This window comes from Orbicella franksi, chromosome 5, assembly GCF_964199315.1.
Source record: "Orbicella franksi chromosome 5, jaOrbFran1.1, whole genome shotgun sequence".
Lineage (NCBI taxonomy): Eukaryota > Metazoa > Cnidaria > Anthozoa > Scleractinia > Merulinidae > Orbicella > Orbicella franksi.
Genome location: NC_138149.1, coordinates 25,377,544 through 25,393,431, shown reverse-complemented (window position 1 = coordinate 25,393,431; position 15,888 = coordinate 25,377,544). Strand labels below are relative to the sequence as shown.

Sequence of the window (15,888 nt, the reverse complement as noted above, 5' to 3'; positions counted from 1 at the left end):
AAATGTCTGAAAATATTTCGAGTTTGCAACTTCCTTGACAAAATTGCAGTTTTACTGGAGTAATTCTTCTTTCAACTGGTTGCATTTGCTTCTCGGCCGCGCAGCTTATTCTCTCTCCAATTCAAAATGAAACTTAATTCTCACCTTGTTTTCTCTGTTACACCCTCAATAGACTCGTTTGTGTGTTCTGTAGGCTCGAAAAATAACCAGTGTGCGTGTAGCCAAGGGCTTTCAAGCGCAAAATTGAAACAATTTCTTTTAGTTTGATGATTTGCCCGCCATTACCAGGATTTCGTTTGAAGAAGATGAACTCTGACTCCGAGGTACTGAGGAATAAAATGCAAATGAAACCTTGCACCTCGTTTTGCACGGGCAATACGCAGGGCAAGGTTGCTTGATCTTTTGTTGAGTTGAGTTAACTGGCCACGCTCGACGTATCAATATTCTAGTCATGGGACCTCGTTTCCTTGGTTGCTTTCCATTCAATCAAAATTTCCGAAAATTTGCAACCGGGGACAAGTGCTACAGAAATTTCTTGAGAAAGTTTCCGAAAAATCCGGAAATTATTGCATTTATAAACGAACCATTCAACTGAAAATTTCCGGAATTTCGGTAGGAATGTCAAATGAAACGGAAATTCCCGATTAAGAATTTTCCGAAAAATTCGATATACCTTGCAAGGTTGTCCACTCTTCCTGAAATTCCGAAAAATACTGCTCCATTCGTCACTGGAAATTTGCGGAAACCCGAGTATCGTTTTTTCACGGACTGGAAAGCGCTCAAAGAAATTACCGCCAGATAAAGAAGTTTTTCCTCAAAGCGAGCGTGGCCTATTTGGTGATTGCTATTAGAATAAAAAGATATTTTCTTTTCAAAAATTTATTTGGAGAGAGTTCAGAGCCGCCTCATTTTTTGAAAATTTAAAGTGGCTCTGAACTCTCTTCACACATTTTTTTAAATTTTGTTTTTTTGAGTTAAAAGTACGCAAAGCTAAAATTAAATGTGTTTTATAATATGCAACCTAATATATAAAACTGATGACCGCAGCTTGTTTACCGATGATTGCTAGGCATTTGTGTGATACCGTTATTGTAGCATCACTTGTTAAACAGTGGTAGTATTCGTCCTTCAAAGTATGGCTTCTGGAAATGTGCTGGAAACTGTTGCCAGACTCCACTGTTGCTCGAAAGTGCCGAGCCGGCTATTTTATTTCCTAAAACCATTTAAATATTCCCATAAGTTTCTTTACGGGATCGTTTGAACGCTTGTTCGCTAGACAATATCAAAGGTGAATTCGGCATTTGGTCTTATCAGGAGCCATAATCGGGGACGGAGACCATAAGCCTTGGGATCCGCGCGCACCTATGATATGGGACAATTTTTCTATTTTTAGAACAAATTGCGCCATCCTGACGTCATATATCCGCGCGGATCCACGCACATGTCGGGGGCTCTCGCGGGGATTTTGTCACGTTGCGTGATCAAATGGTGAGAGTTGAGAGACCTTGAGGGATTATCTTGCGTATTTTTCACAGCCATGGTAGGGAATAAGGCAGGGAATACGAACCAGGGCGCTTATATGTAGTTTTATGTTCTGAGCTAACGGAAAAGGTGGGTTTTTCAGGGTCGAAAACATCAATCTCGCGCTGGGAATGAATAATAAGATCTGCTCGCGCTAGTTGTAAGCTTACGCGTATGTTTTTGCGTTTGTTCTGACTTAAGAATCTAGCAGGAAAACTCTCTAGTCTGGTATCGAGTTAATTTGTGAGTTTCTCAGACAATGGTTAATCATAACCAAAACCTGTTTTGATGGTTTCTTATTGTTTCTGCTTGTTTGGTGAGTTTGCAAAAGTTTTTGAAAGGAAAGTCTGACGCGTACAATTAGCTCATTTGCATAGTGCAGCTCGTGCACTTTCAAGTCCGAGTCGGTGTTTTCAATTGTCAACAAATCCTGACAAAGATTTCTTTCGTTATCTTTTGTGCTGAGATGCTGCAACAAATTTGACGAACGCAAAAAAGGCTACTAACATGATGTGTGTTTCTTCAACATAAGCATAGTGAAGTTTTACACTGCGAAAATGAAAATAGAGAAGGAGTTTTGATAACTCGATCAACAAAATCGAAATCGTTATTCGAAGTTGATTAAAGAAAGCGTTATTGTAACTTTGCTGATTATTTCTGCTTTATTCACATATTTTCAGCTTAGCTTTTAATATGTTCTCAAACATTTATCAATCTTAAACATATTTGAAAACTATAGAGTTATTGTTTGAGTTCGATGTACGCTTTCACACGAAAGTGCGGCGGAAGCACGATTTGTCATGTTTACTGACTGTGAAAAACACGCATCGGCGGGCGCTCTCATTCATCGACAACAGAGAATTTACTGGATTTTTACACGAATAAAACTGAGCAGTATCTACGGACGTAAAGTTGTTGGGTCTTGATGAAACATCAAGCGTTGCTTACAATTCAGGCGAAACTCAAACTGACCAAACTAACAATTATTTTGTTTTACTCTTCAGTCGCGATAGACTGGCAAATTCCTCGCAAGCATTTGGCAAGAGGAGCTAGGAAACTATGAAGTCCTGAAGCTCTGCTATATCTAAATATATCCAGCTAGTTTTTTGCTGTGTAATAGAAAAGCTGTTGATCTTCAACATATGTGAAATTTAAAGTGGAGTAATGTACAGCTCATGTAAAAGAAGCACCCGTCGGAACACAACTTGGTCAGCGATGTATATAAGCTTAAAGCGGAACATACCTAAATTCGACACTGTCTTACTTGACTCAAACTGGAGCAGCCTACGACGAAAATACTTAAGAAAAATTCCAACAGACGTAAACGCGTTGAGTTGTGGACCAAAAACATGAAAAAAATTCGGGAATTTCGGACGCCATTTCCCCCTCGCGACATCCGCAAAAATCCTCGCAGCATGTACGTGCGTATGCCGCAGGCGATGGCGCCATTTGTTCTAAAAATAGTATTGTCCCTTATTATATGGCTGTGTCTCACAAGGACTGGGAACTACCAGATTCACGAATTTGATTGGCTGAAATCGATATAGACCGCGGTCTATATTTTCCCATCTAGACCGACATCTAGACCGACATCTAGACCGGTTTCATTTTGCGTTGAAAAAGTAGCAAACTAAAATACAAAAATGTTCACCGTTTTCTTTCTTTTCTTCTCAATCATTTATGGAAGTGCCAAAAAGCCTGATGACAAAAAAAAAAAGTAGAGAAGACGAGCAAATTTCGGCCGGTTTAAGTTAAGCTCATCGCCGTTCCCAAGCAAAATGTCAGCTAGTACAAACCAGTTTTGCCATATAAGGATAAACATCTTATTAACCGAGCTAAGTCGGTCTGTATGGGAGAATCTTGACCTCGGTCGTGTGTACAGACCTCACTGCGTTCGGTCTGTACTCACGACCTCGGTCAAGATTCTCCCATACAGACCTTCTGCTCGGTTAATAAGAGCTAAATATCATGGGGACAACCCCAATACTAGAAATGGCGCGCGCGTACGGTCTCCGTCCCCGATTATGGCTCCTGGTCTTATAAATAAACAGTATATCAATATCACACTTAAAATCGTATGATGTACAGAAATAAGTGTCCCAGACACTTCTTGCAAGTGACTGACAAAAGCTTCTCTTCGGGTTTTAAATTAAGTCAACATACCATTTAGACCTTGACAAGGAATAATAAATATTTTTTAACTGTGGAAAGAAAACGCCAACTATCTTGAGGACTAGGTTCTTGGACTAGTGCACACGACGGTTTATTGATGAAAAAAAATAAAGTTTGCTGCGCTTATGAAGCCTAAAAATACTACTACGTCGAATCAAACATAGTTTAATGTTCTACCCCAGGTATAGATAATGATTACATGATAATAAGTTATGGGGAATCGCTCTGGCCTGGGACAAGCCTAAGACCAGGCGAAAATAGAAGCGAACAGCTAGATCAAGCCCGATTTACTTGTTGGGTGGAAGGGTGTGTTCCTTTGGTTTCCGAGGCCTCGAGTAAAATGATGAGATGGAACATCTGTAAAGTGGGGCCTGGGGGGGGGGGGGAGGGGGGAGGGGGGAAGGGATAGTAAGTTCTCCTATACTATCATTTGCATATAGTCTTTAGCGTGTCAGTTGCAAATGCAAAGTGAGTTTTTTATAGAATCGAAAACAGTGGCGATACAAAAAGGCGAAAATGGGATGAGGGCGTTTAATTTGTTTCACTTACACTGAAGGGAGTTCTAAAATCGAAAACATAAAGTGAATAACAGCTTTAGAAATTGTGTAAAGTACGAAAATACGTGTCTGAAGGAGAACCTTGCGGACACCGCAGGTGATAACAATGTACAAATGATCGACAGAAGCTTCCCGTCTTGGCTTCCCACTCAGTCAACAAGCCATTTGGATCTTAACGTGGAAAAAATATTCACTAAAAATTTAGCCAAACAGCAACCTCAACAGAAAAATAAACAAGGTGAACCTCCATAATGGAAGGCGTAATCCTAAAGCAATAGAAAAAAATGCTGAAGAAGCAAAAAGAGGACTTATAACTTGTTTTAGAGACTGAGCCCTACGCATAAACAATCAACCATCAAGACTACTTCAGAAAGAGCTGGCAAAAAATTGTAAAATGAGCTCAGCAGAGGGAAAAACACCAAGACGTTTTCTCGAATATGGAAGTTAGTCTCCCAAGAAAGGCACTGCTAGTATATAAACCTTTGCATGTGCCTTTTGTCTTCAGAATTAGAGTCAGAAGAATTATGTGTTGGACATCACGATGTGCTGCTGCACCTAGGCAGCTCATAAAATACTGCCGAGTAAAACAAAGACAAAAGAGAAAGGGTGCTTAATTTGTTTTACTAAAACTGTGAGAGAGTTATATAAAAAGAAAACTTATATAACGATGGCTGAGGAATGGTAATCGGCCGAACTTTATCATTCAACACTGTTTTGACGTTTTCAGGCACTTAAATTTATTGCTTCCAAATTAAGAAAATTGATAAATAGTATCCATACACTTTATTGCCTCCTAATCATTAAGAACACAAACAGAGTAAGATTAGGAAATAACTACAAATGATCGCAAAGGAATCGTCAAAAGAATGATTAGAAACCGGTCTGTGAAGTTTATCAAGCATGCATTGAATCAAACAAAAAGCAGTATTAAAATAAGAGTAATTTACACGGTTTAAGAAGGCTGAAAACGTCCTATGAATTTAAGAAAATTACAAATCGAATTTACGCAATAACTTCAATAGGTTGGCAAACTCAGTGTCTAAAGAAAGGTTTAAAACCGTTCTGCAAAGGTTCTTTAAGCCATAGTGTACATTGAATTAAATCAAGCAGTTTTAAATAAACGTTCTTTAAGAGTTTTAGGTCGATCGAACCTCTGCTTTACATAATTAAGTATCATGAGCTATTGCGCTGCTCGAAATCATTTATCTAAGGAGAGCCTTAAGTTCGTTACGATAATTTGCGCTGAAAATAAAACAGATACAAGGATTTATGGCACAATTTGCAGTAGCCATTAATCTACCAACATGTACAAAGTATGGGTCGCGACAATTCGGCCATATGATGGTGTCCGTGAAGAGGAAAATAAACCAGAAGACGAAGACGGGAAGCCAGCACACTGCAAACCCTAACACAATAGCAATGGCCATCTTTAGCACGTTTCGCTCCCTTTGCTGGCGTTGTTGTCTAGCGTTGGCTAATTGCTCGCCTGGAATCTTCTGTGACTTGAGCTTTAGATAGATGATAATGTAAAGTACGGCTATCAACACCAACGGGATGAAAGTGAATACAACAATATAGGACAAGAGGTAATTCTCAAAGGATAAGGACTCTCTAAAAACTTCATTCCATTGCCGCTCACAAACCAGTTTTTCTGGATATTCAACAAGTTTGCGAGCGATGAATTCTGGGGAGTTAACAGCTATCGCGACGATCCAAGCGGCGAGAACGAAGAACGGGCACGTCTTTGAACTGATGAGTGGAGAACGGAGAGGAAATACCACAGCACCAAATCGATCCACTGCTATCAGAACCAGGCTCTGAACAGACACTAGCGGAAACGTCTGGTAACAAGGCAACCAGCTTACATCAGACCTGCCCAAGAGGACCACCGATCAGCCAGGAGTCTTTATAGAGCGTTTGTATCTTCGAAGGAATCAAGAAAATCGGTAACAGCAGATCGGACATGGCCATGTTTACAAAGAAAAAGTTGATGGCTTTTCTCATGGTTTTCGTCTTGTAGACAATTATTCCGATGACGGTGTTCCCAGCCAACGAAAAAATGAAGATCAGGCAGTAAGCAAAAGTCATTCCAACTTTTTCTGCTGTAGGATTGCTGGGACAGCTCGATGACTGTGTTCCATTCATAGTTGTATTCACGTTGTCCGACATTGCCGTTTAGTTTCTTTTTCCGCTCCGCCTCAAGCTAATCTGCTCACTTAGTAACGTCACTCTATTTATAGGTTTTAGGTTCCTGTTTGGCGAGTAGCTCAACAAATTGGAGTGACCTATCAGCTTGCGCCACAATCTGCTTTTCATTTCACATCTTAACGTTAATGAAACTGGAAGCAGACAGTGTTCTAGAATGGCGCTGCTGCGTCAAATGAAGTAGCGATTGGTTGGACTGGTTTTAGCGCTGTTCGAAGAATGATTAAACGCTGTTAAATTTTCGTCTTCTGTTATTGTTTGGTGGGCATCAAATTGTCCATCAAGACGAGTCAGTGAGAACACAGGACGTTCAATGTTAGAGCCCTAGCTCAATTAAATCAATTATCCTGATGCCCTATCAGAGAATTTGCATCTTATCGGAGTTTAAATTTAGAAATTTAAATGTCTATAATATATTCATATTTATATGTCTAATTTGCTGCGAAGACGACCCAGATTATCTTAATTAAAAACTTTCTCTTAATTGTCTCTCTCCGCTGTTTTTAATGTAAATTTGCTACCAACCCTAATTTTTTTACATATTGTCAGTTCCATCTTTCGTTCCTTTGTCATCAAAGTTCTTTAAATCATTTTTAAAATACACTCATCTTGCAGTTGTTTTAAGACGTCATCGGGTGACACCAACTTAGAATTCAGAATCATTAAATGGAGAACGAAAGTCTGTTTGATAAGACGGACCGAAAGCCTCGTTTTTCTAGCCATAAATTTTTTTTACAATCTGGGCCGGGTTGTTCAAAGTCGAATTAAATTAACCCAGGATTAGCGAGAATTTTGATTTCAGTTTTGTAACTTTTCGGTGAGATTTTCTGTATATATTGTTTGTCCTTCAGTTTTGAGCTTGATTAATCTTGAAATATTCGAAACATAACAAGTTAAAAACATTTTTATGAAACAAGAATAAATACTTTGGTTAATTTTTAATCCTGGGTTAGCGATAACCGGCTTTCGAGCAACCCGGCCCTGGTAGACAAACCATGAAATACAATTCAAATGGAGTCCAATACATACATTTTATCTGAAGACTAATAGAATGTGGATGTTCTTAACAAAATCACCTGCCACTAACTTGGTCAGTTGGACTATATACTGCTTTTCTCTTAAAAATAGAGCATCGATATCATAAGCCTGCTTAAAGCAATATCCAGGAGTAATCATAGACTATATATTGGTAGATTGCTTTACGAACCAATCAGTGCTACCTGATTAATTGTTTGCAGGACGAAAACACAACTACATTTTGTAAGGAGGCTCTTAAGACTCTGGCCGTAATTTCGACTGAAAATCAAACAAATGTAAGGGTTAATGGCACAATTTGCACGAGCAACGATCAGTGTAATAACATAATAATGTATGGTGCTACAAGACACTTTATCTAGTAAGGTAAAAATAGTGTACGGCACCCAAGATACTTCAAAACTTAATACAATAGCAATGACCATTTTAAACAAATTTCTCTCCCTTTTCTCTTGTTGCTGTGCAGCGTTGATCGAACGCTCGCCTGGAGTCGGCTGTGACTTACGCTTCAAAACAATCGTACAGTAAAGTACAGTCATTAAAACCAAAGGGGTATAAGGGAATACAACAAATATTGCCAAAATGTAATTTGCAAAGGACGAGGACTCTCCAAAGGCTTCACTCCATTCCCGAGCACACGTTAGCTTCCTTGCGGAGTATCCAACAAGTCTGAAGGGGAAAAGATATGGGGACTGGATAGCCATCGCGATGATCCAAGTGGAGGGAATGAAGAAGAGGCAAAGTTTAGGGCTGATGAGCGGAGAACGGAGGGAAAATACCACAGCTCCAAATCGATCTACGTACAGGCGGTTTGGGGTTTGTTGTCGACTAGCAGTGAGAAGACAACAATTGCTTTGCAAACTGACGTATGACGTAATGATGGAAGTCAGTGAAGGAAGTTATCAACACTAATTTATTACGTCGATCGTCCTTCAAATATTCTTTATGTGAGATCTCTGGAGATCTTCCTTTAAGTTAACTCATCCCTTTTACAACAACCGTACGATGCCAACCAAACAAAGAAAAAGTAAAGGACTGGTGCAACTTCGCCGACATCCTTATTTACGCAATGCGTAAATACATAGTTGGGGGCCCAAGTTGCAAATCACCTTGGCAAATAAAACAAAATATATAAAATTGTTAACCACAACTATAACAAATTTTCCAATCCGATTGGTTGTAAGACGGCTGGAAATCAGCAGTCAATTAGGACTCTTTTCGCGCATTCTGCACAGCGCGAGAAGTACGCTAGTTTGAACGGAGAGAATCCTCTTGTTTGCTGTCACTCTTGGAAAACCGATTGTGCGCGACACGTTGAGTTGGTGGTTGGCGCCAAAGCAAGTACTCCATACAAATTGTGTACGTTGTTTTGATTATACTTTCTGTAAATATTTTGAAGCTTAAATAAAGTCTTCGCTACATTTTGTTTGCTTGTGAAATATGTTTGCTTTCATGGCAAGATTTGCGTTTCTCCATTTCTTTCATGAACCTGTCCAAGTTCACGATCTTGGAACCAAAGTTATTTTCATTTTCTTTTTCAGCTTCCTGCGAGTTATTTAGGAACGATTGCTGCTTACTGTTTTTAATTACGAATTTAACAGATCCAAATGCTCAGAAGTTTCCACTTGAACGTTCCGCGAAACAAAATGTGACCTATCGATCGCAATCTCGTCGCGCTTTTCGTGATACGGGGCTGCCGACTTTCGCTCTTGAAATATCCTTTTTTGCCCCTTTTCGGCCAGCTTTGTGCCACTTGAGCTGTTTTCTTACTCTTTCTGGGATGTATTTTTTCCATTTTTTCTTCTATAGACAACACTTTCATCGAAAACAGAACAGGGACCCGGCATTTTTAAGTTGCCTGAGGCAGCCATGTTTGTTTACAACTCGCACACGCATGCTATCGCGACAGATATTGCGCGATTTTCTCGCGGGTAATTTGCTCACGTGTACATTGGGAATCATTCTTGGCGCGGTCAAAAAACCCTTTCGAGCCCCCGTAAAGTGTTTTTTTCTCATACGATGTTATATTTTCCTAAATTGACAGGACTCGCTAGGACCTGGTGCTACCCAGTAATTCTGTTTATACTCAACCTATGGTTAAAAGCGGCAAGATTTTTCAATACAAGATCCCAAAAGAAATATTGCGTACAAACGGCAATAACAATAATAAATAAAACTTTTTCTAAAGGTTCTAAGGAAATTCGAGGCTCAAACTGCGCGAATATCCGAATGCAAATTAAGATGTTTAAAAAACCCATCCGGTCACGTTTTCAGGTTAATTTAATGCATGATTGGCAGTTCAGGCTAAATCATTCCGCCTTCTTCTTAATATGAATAAAGCAGTATCAACGGATAACAAACCAGCTAATAAATGGAGTCCGACAGAAGCATAATTTAATAAGAAAGTGAACTTTAGGATGTCATCGAACTCCAGCACAACGATGAATGGAACACAGCCACCAAGCTGCTTCAGTAATCCTGCAGCAGAAAAAAATGGAAAAACCTCTTACTGCCTGATCCTTGTCGTTTCGCTGACCGGGAACACATTAGTCGAAATAATGGTCTACAAGACTGACAAGACTGACTTATTGATTGGTAAACGGTGCTCTCGGTCACACCTCGTATAAGCTGCATGTCTTCTTTTCCGATGTTTCCACGATTGTATCTATTCAGAGCCTGGTACTGATAGCATTGGATCGATTTGGAGCTGTGGTATTTCCCCTCCGTTCTCCGATCATCAGCCCTAAACCGTGCCTCTTCTTCATTCAAACTCGCAATTCGAGGCAAAAGTCGCCATCATCTTTGCAAGACAATGAACTCTGATTGGTTGTCAGTTAAGGCCCAAAATGAGAAACCGAATGCAAGAGTTAAGGCGGCGTACCTGTAGTGACCATAAGCCGTTCTACCGCGCTGCAATTGCAACAGGCCATTCCATGAAAACGCTTCGTTTTTATCAATCACCCTCTATCTCGTGAAAGGAGTCGGTGGGTCGGTTAGAAATATAAATGTAAGATGATACTATCTTCCCCGTGGCTGCCACTTTGCATCGGAACTGCTGTCACTCCACAAGGTGTTCGAAGACGATGTTATGGAGGCTCTGTTAGATGTCAGAGTCACTTGAAGATGGGTATGTAGTGTGTTTAGCTAAGACAAAAAGAAAACGAAAACGAAAAGAAAAGAAAAGAAAAGAAAAAAAAATGGGGACAGGCAATCAGCCAAAAGCACCTTTTTTACACTTTTTAAAAAACTTGACTTGGGCCTCTGTCGGGCGAAATGTGAAAAATATGAAAAACAACAATTAACAACAACAAAAAAGTTTACTATTTTAAATCCAAGGTTACATGGGACACAAGCTAGAAGCAGAACGAAAATTCTTAGACAATTAAGATTTTTATTATCTAAAAACCAGGTCAAACGTGAAACTAAAATGTCAAATGTCTCAGCTGCTTAATGCGCATTTGACGTATCAGTAACACCCGTCTTCACCACGATATAAATAAAGCAGTGCTTAACAGCCAACAAACTAGTACACTTTACGACACCGGAAGACTCGAACTCAGCAATAAACGGGACTCACCCAACGAGCTGCTTCAGTAATCCTGCAGCAGTGGAAATTGGAAAAACCTATCCTTACTGACTGATCTTTATTGTTTCGTTTACTGGGAGTACTTTAATCGGAATAATTGTCTACAAGACAAAAACCATGAGAAAAACTACCAACTTTCTGTTAGTAAACATGGCCGTGTCCGATCTGCTGTTACCGATTTTCTTGTTCCCGCAAGTTATAACAGAGTTATATATCAACTCCTGGCTGGTAGGCGGTCTTTTTGGTCAGGCCTTTTGTAAGCTGTATGTCTTTGTTTCCGATGTCTCCGTCGCTGTATGTATTCAGAGCCTGCTGGTTCTGTTAGCAGCGGATCGATTTGGAGCTGTGGTATTTCCCCTACTTTCTCCACTCGTCAGCCCTAAGCTTTGCCTCTTCTTCATTCCCGCCACTTGAATCATCGCGATGGCTGTCCAGTCCCCTTATCTCTTCGCTTCAGACTCGTTGAACATTCACGGAAGTTGGTTTGCACTCGGGAATGGGATGAAGTCTTTGGAGAGTTTTCGTCCTGTGCAAATTACGAGTTTTAGTAATATTTATAATTTTCCTTTATGCAACTTTACTCTATAGTTGTTGTTAACCGTTTTGCAATCATAATCTATTTTACCGTTTTCTGTGGTAATTTGGTAGCAATAAAATTCACCCAATTCAAATTCAACCTATTCATAGCCATTCTAGTTAGCTCCCGAGTTTTATAACTTTATCCACAATCCATGTCACGGATTAAAATCGTTTGATGATGGAGTAGAAAGCTTAACAGGAAGTTTCTGTCAGTCAGAAAGTAATGCAAGATTTAATCACATGCAGTTTCCAGGTGCTCTGCACGCATGCCCGCAGACACGGAGTGCTTTCCATGCAATTAAAAATTCATCTTCGGAAATTTCAGGTGGCGAGTGGAACATCATTATTCACACAACTTGATAAAAAGAGGACAACCTCGCGAGCCCTGTTCCATTAGATTCTCCTCTAGATTCTCCACACCGTGTAAAGCGCAACATGAACGTTCGCTGAAAACTATCCTGACATCGCTATCTTTAACACAGGCATTGCGGTTCAGTCAAGGTCGAGCAAAATGGTGCGAGAGATAAGATATGCAGATGTACAAACAACTAGAAAAGCCAAAACACGACAAAATTCTCACTATAAGCAATGAGAAAAAGACCAACAAAGCGTCTCTCTTTTTTTTTTTTTTTCGCAAATATTCGGTCACCGAATAGCTGTGATTTTAGGTCGAAACAATTTCAGTATGATCGTCCAAAACGATATTGTAATAACTGTCTTCTTGGAAGACCGCATGGCTAATTTGGATATAATATATCAAACACAAGAGACAGTGTTTCATGTAATATATTAAAGGCGAAAGACAGTGTTTCATCGAGATATCCAAACACCGAGAAGAGAGTTGAAAATATGAAGCGCGGCGGAGGAGTTTTGACGAAATTTGAGGTGTTTGGATAGCCAATGAAACACTGTCTCGAGTGTTTGATATATCTTCTCAATCGAAACAAAACCTAAGGAGTAAACGGAGAAGAAAAATCTTCAAACTCTATTCTAATTAACACCGGGTATCCTTCACGGTTGTGATTTTCTTTGTTTTTGATGTGTAAACCTGATAATTATTAACGAGTTTGAGAAGGTCAAATGATCATCTTTAAGGTCATAGTGAATATAGACCATTACAAATGCCTCCAAATATGCTTCAACTGAACTGCATCAAAAATATTAGGGGAAAATTCTCTTTTTCATTTTTTTTTTTTTTTTTTTGCAAAAAATTTTTCCTGTGAAATGCCAATACGTTTTATGGCATCTTTGAGGCACCATTCTTAAATTCTCGATAGGTCACTTTCGACATATTAAAATTTAGCTTGATAATGAGGCCTACAGGACTCAAACAAAAGAAGTGAGTAAACATGTCATTCAATTTCCTTTGTTTGTGTCCTCTAGGACTCACTGCCAAGATAAATTTTAATATATCGAAAACAGTTAATGGCCATGGCAATTTATAATTGCACGAAAATCACTCATTACTATGAAACGGGCTAGAAACGTACATTCTTAGACGATTTGTCTTTCATTTTTGAAAGTAACAAATATCATTATTCTTCTAGCAATATATGAGGGTGATTTTGTAGAGGAGAGGTGTGCATTTGATGTCTAATAGTGAAATGTGGGAATTTTTCTGTTGACGAATATGGGAAAAAGTCACTTCTTTTCAAGTTTACCAGACCAAGCTTAAGAGGGAATCCAACACACTTAAAAACTTGGGTTTGGCATGAATAAATAACTTGTTTTAGACACTCTTACAAAACCAAGCTCGACTCACTAATAAAATTTAGCTAGTTATAAAAAAAACAACAACAACAACAACAACAACAACAACAAATTTTGGAGTGATGTGAAGTTTATATGAAATAATTTATATATGAACTGCGGTTGTAGTTGAAAGTGAAGAATGATCATCGCAGTTAATTTTCCAATTTAAGCAATTGGAAAGAAGAAGCCTGAAAAAATCAAGCCCTGATTTTTTCAGGCTTCTTCTTTCCAATTGCTTAAATTGGAAAATTAACTGCGATGATCATTCTTCACTTTCGTCTACAACCGCAGTTCATATATGAATTATTTTATGTAAACTTCATATCATTTCACTCCTCACGGGAAGATATGAACTCAATTAATTGACCTCGCTCCCAATGTGTGGCTTCATAGCTCAGTTGGTAGAGCATCGCACCGGTATCGCGGAGGTCGCGGGTTCGAATCCTGTTGAAGCCCTGATTTTTTCAGGCTTCTTCTTTCCAATTGCTTAAATTGGAAAATTAACTGCGATGATCATTCTTCACTTTCAAATTTTGGAGTGTTAAAAACTTGAAGGCCATGAATTGAATGCCTTCCGTGTCATTCGGCAGTGAACAACAAACGTTTTTAAATCGGTTTTCAAGAACTGCTAAAATAAGCGATTGTCGGAAGACAAGCAAAAAGTCTTCCTGACCTCGAATGACAGCGAAAGTGTGACGATTAGAGCCGTTAATTTTATATGACTTAAGGCCTTGTATGTCAAAGCAAACCATGATAACACTAGCCACAAATACATATTCTGGACTGTTTTGATTTGTGTGATTAGCTACAAATAGATGTGAGCTGGGTTAGCTTAAATTTTCCACCTTTAGTTGACATAACAGTGAAAGAGTAGCACAAGAAATAGGATTTTTTTTTTCAATTTAATCGCTGCGTGACAAAATATGGGTGAGTCTTGTTTACAAAATAGTCTTATTACCATACGCGCTTCAGTCACTGATGAAGCGACAATTTTCAAGTCTGAATTTTCTCGTGTTTGCTTCCTATGAAACCGTAAGTATTAAAAGTAAATTTATTTGCTACAGCTTACCTCAGGGTGTATTTTTGCGCATAGTTTCTTTTTTCTGGCATAGCTTGTACACCTCCACATTTCTTAATGGCTCTTTGCCTAAAAGTAAAACTGTGAAAAGCAATACTGGAATGAGTAAACAGCTTCCTCGCTAAGCTGTACAGAAACATTGAACAAAGCAAACACACTATGAACTTTTTTAAAAGCCAAGAGATAAAGGCAGAGTCGCCTAAGAAGATTTTATTGACATGGTGATTGAGAGAAATAAAATTGTACGTGCCAGTTCTTTATAGTCGGGGGCCCGGTGCTTAGAAATGTGTAAAATGGGTATCAGAGTAAGGCCTTCTGGCTACCTTTAAAGTGCTGCCATGCTGCGAATTCTAGAAAAAAAAAATTGTCAAATAAATTCTTTACCTAGCTTTCTTGTTGATTCTTTTTGTATTTTTCCTTTGTAGCCTGTGCACTTCCATTTGTAGTTTCAGTTTTTCCCATAAAGGCGGTGAGAAACGAACGGTACACACAGCAGCACAGGAACAACTTCTGTGCCTTGGCAGACATCATAAAGATCGGCGATGAAGGCTTGAAAATTTTCCAAAAGGGACCTCACCACAGCCGGTGAACTCAAACAACATGTGCTGAAATGTTAAATAAAATTTAGAAGAGTGATTCAGGGAGGATGATGATTTAAGGTTACAGTATACCTTCCGATCGGCAATTTTCTTCAAATTTGGATTTTTGATTCAAAGTAATGGTCGAAGAGTAATCTCTAATTTCTGAAAACAAAATTGAAAAAGGCTTAATATTGGTGGAGAAATGGAGGTTTTACGTTTTGGCCGGAAGTAAAAGTTCCCTCTTGATTGACAGCCCTATAACGTGTACGCAATCATCCGAGACTACTTTCGCGGGAATATTACCTATATGGATACCATGAATTGGCTGGCTACTCAGTTAATCAGCATTGTTAATCCAAACATTTTTCGTATTAGGTGTAATTCTATCAAGTTATAAGTAAACATGGACCACGGAAAACTCTGTTTACCACTTCGAAAAAGCGAAGAACGAATGAAAGCACATCAATGAGTGAAGAGGCGAAAGTTGGCCTCGCAGATGAAGCTATAGCTATCGTATCAAGCGGACAAAAAGATCGGGTCAAGAGAAGAGAAAGGTTCTGTAAAAATTTGGCAACTCGACAGCGATAACAGCGACGTTTACAGTGACTGTTTTGTTGAGTCCGATACCGATGAATCGTCCAACTCATTGAGATCCATTGGAATATTATCCATGCACATTTGCTCCGCCGCGCTTTCTTTTGTTCAGTTTGTTCTCGTCGCCCGGCCACTCTAGCGTTCGTATCCTTTTTCGTCTTCCCCATTTTGCCAGACCAGCTTCAAGAAAAACCGAGCTACAGAAAAATTATCTTTCCACCTTGAGCG

The 15,888-nt window shown here is 39.2% G+C and overlaps 1 pseudogene; it reads right to left on the bottom strand.

Moving 5' to 3' along the window:
• Positions 1-5,452: 5,452 nt before the first annotated feature.
• LOC145487425 (QRFP-like peptide receptor) lies at positions 5,453-6,466 on the bottom strand (annotated as a pseudogene).
• Positions 6,467-15,888: the final 9,422 nt, after the last annotated feature.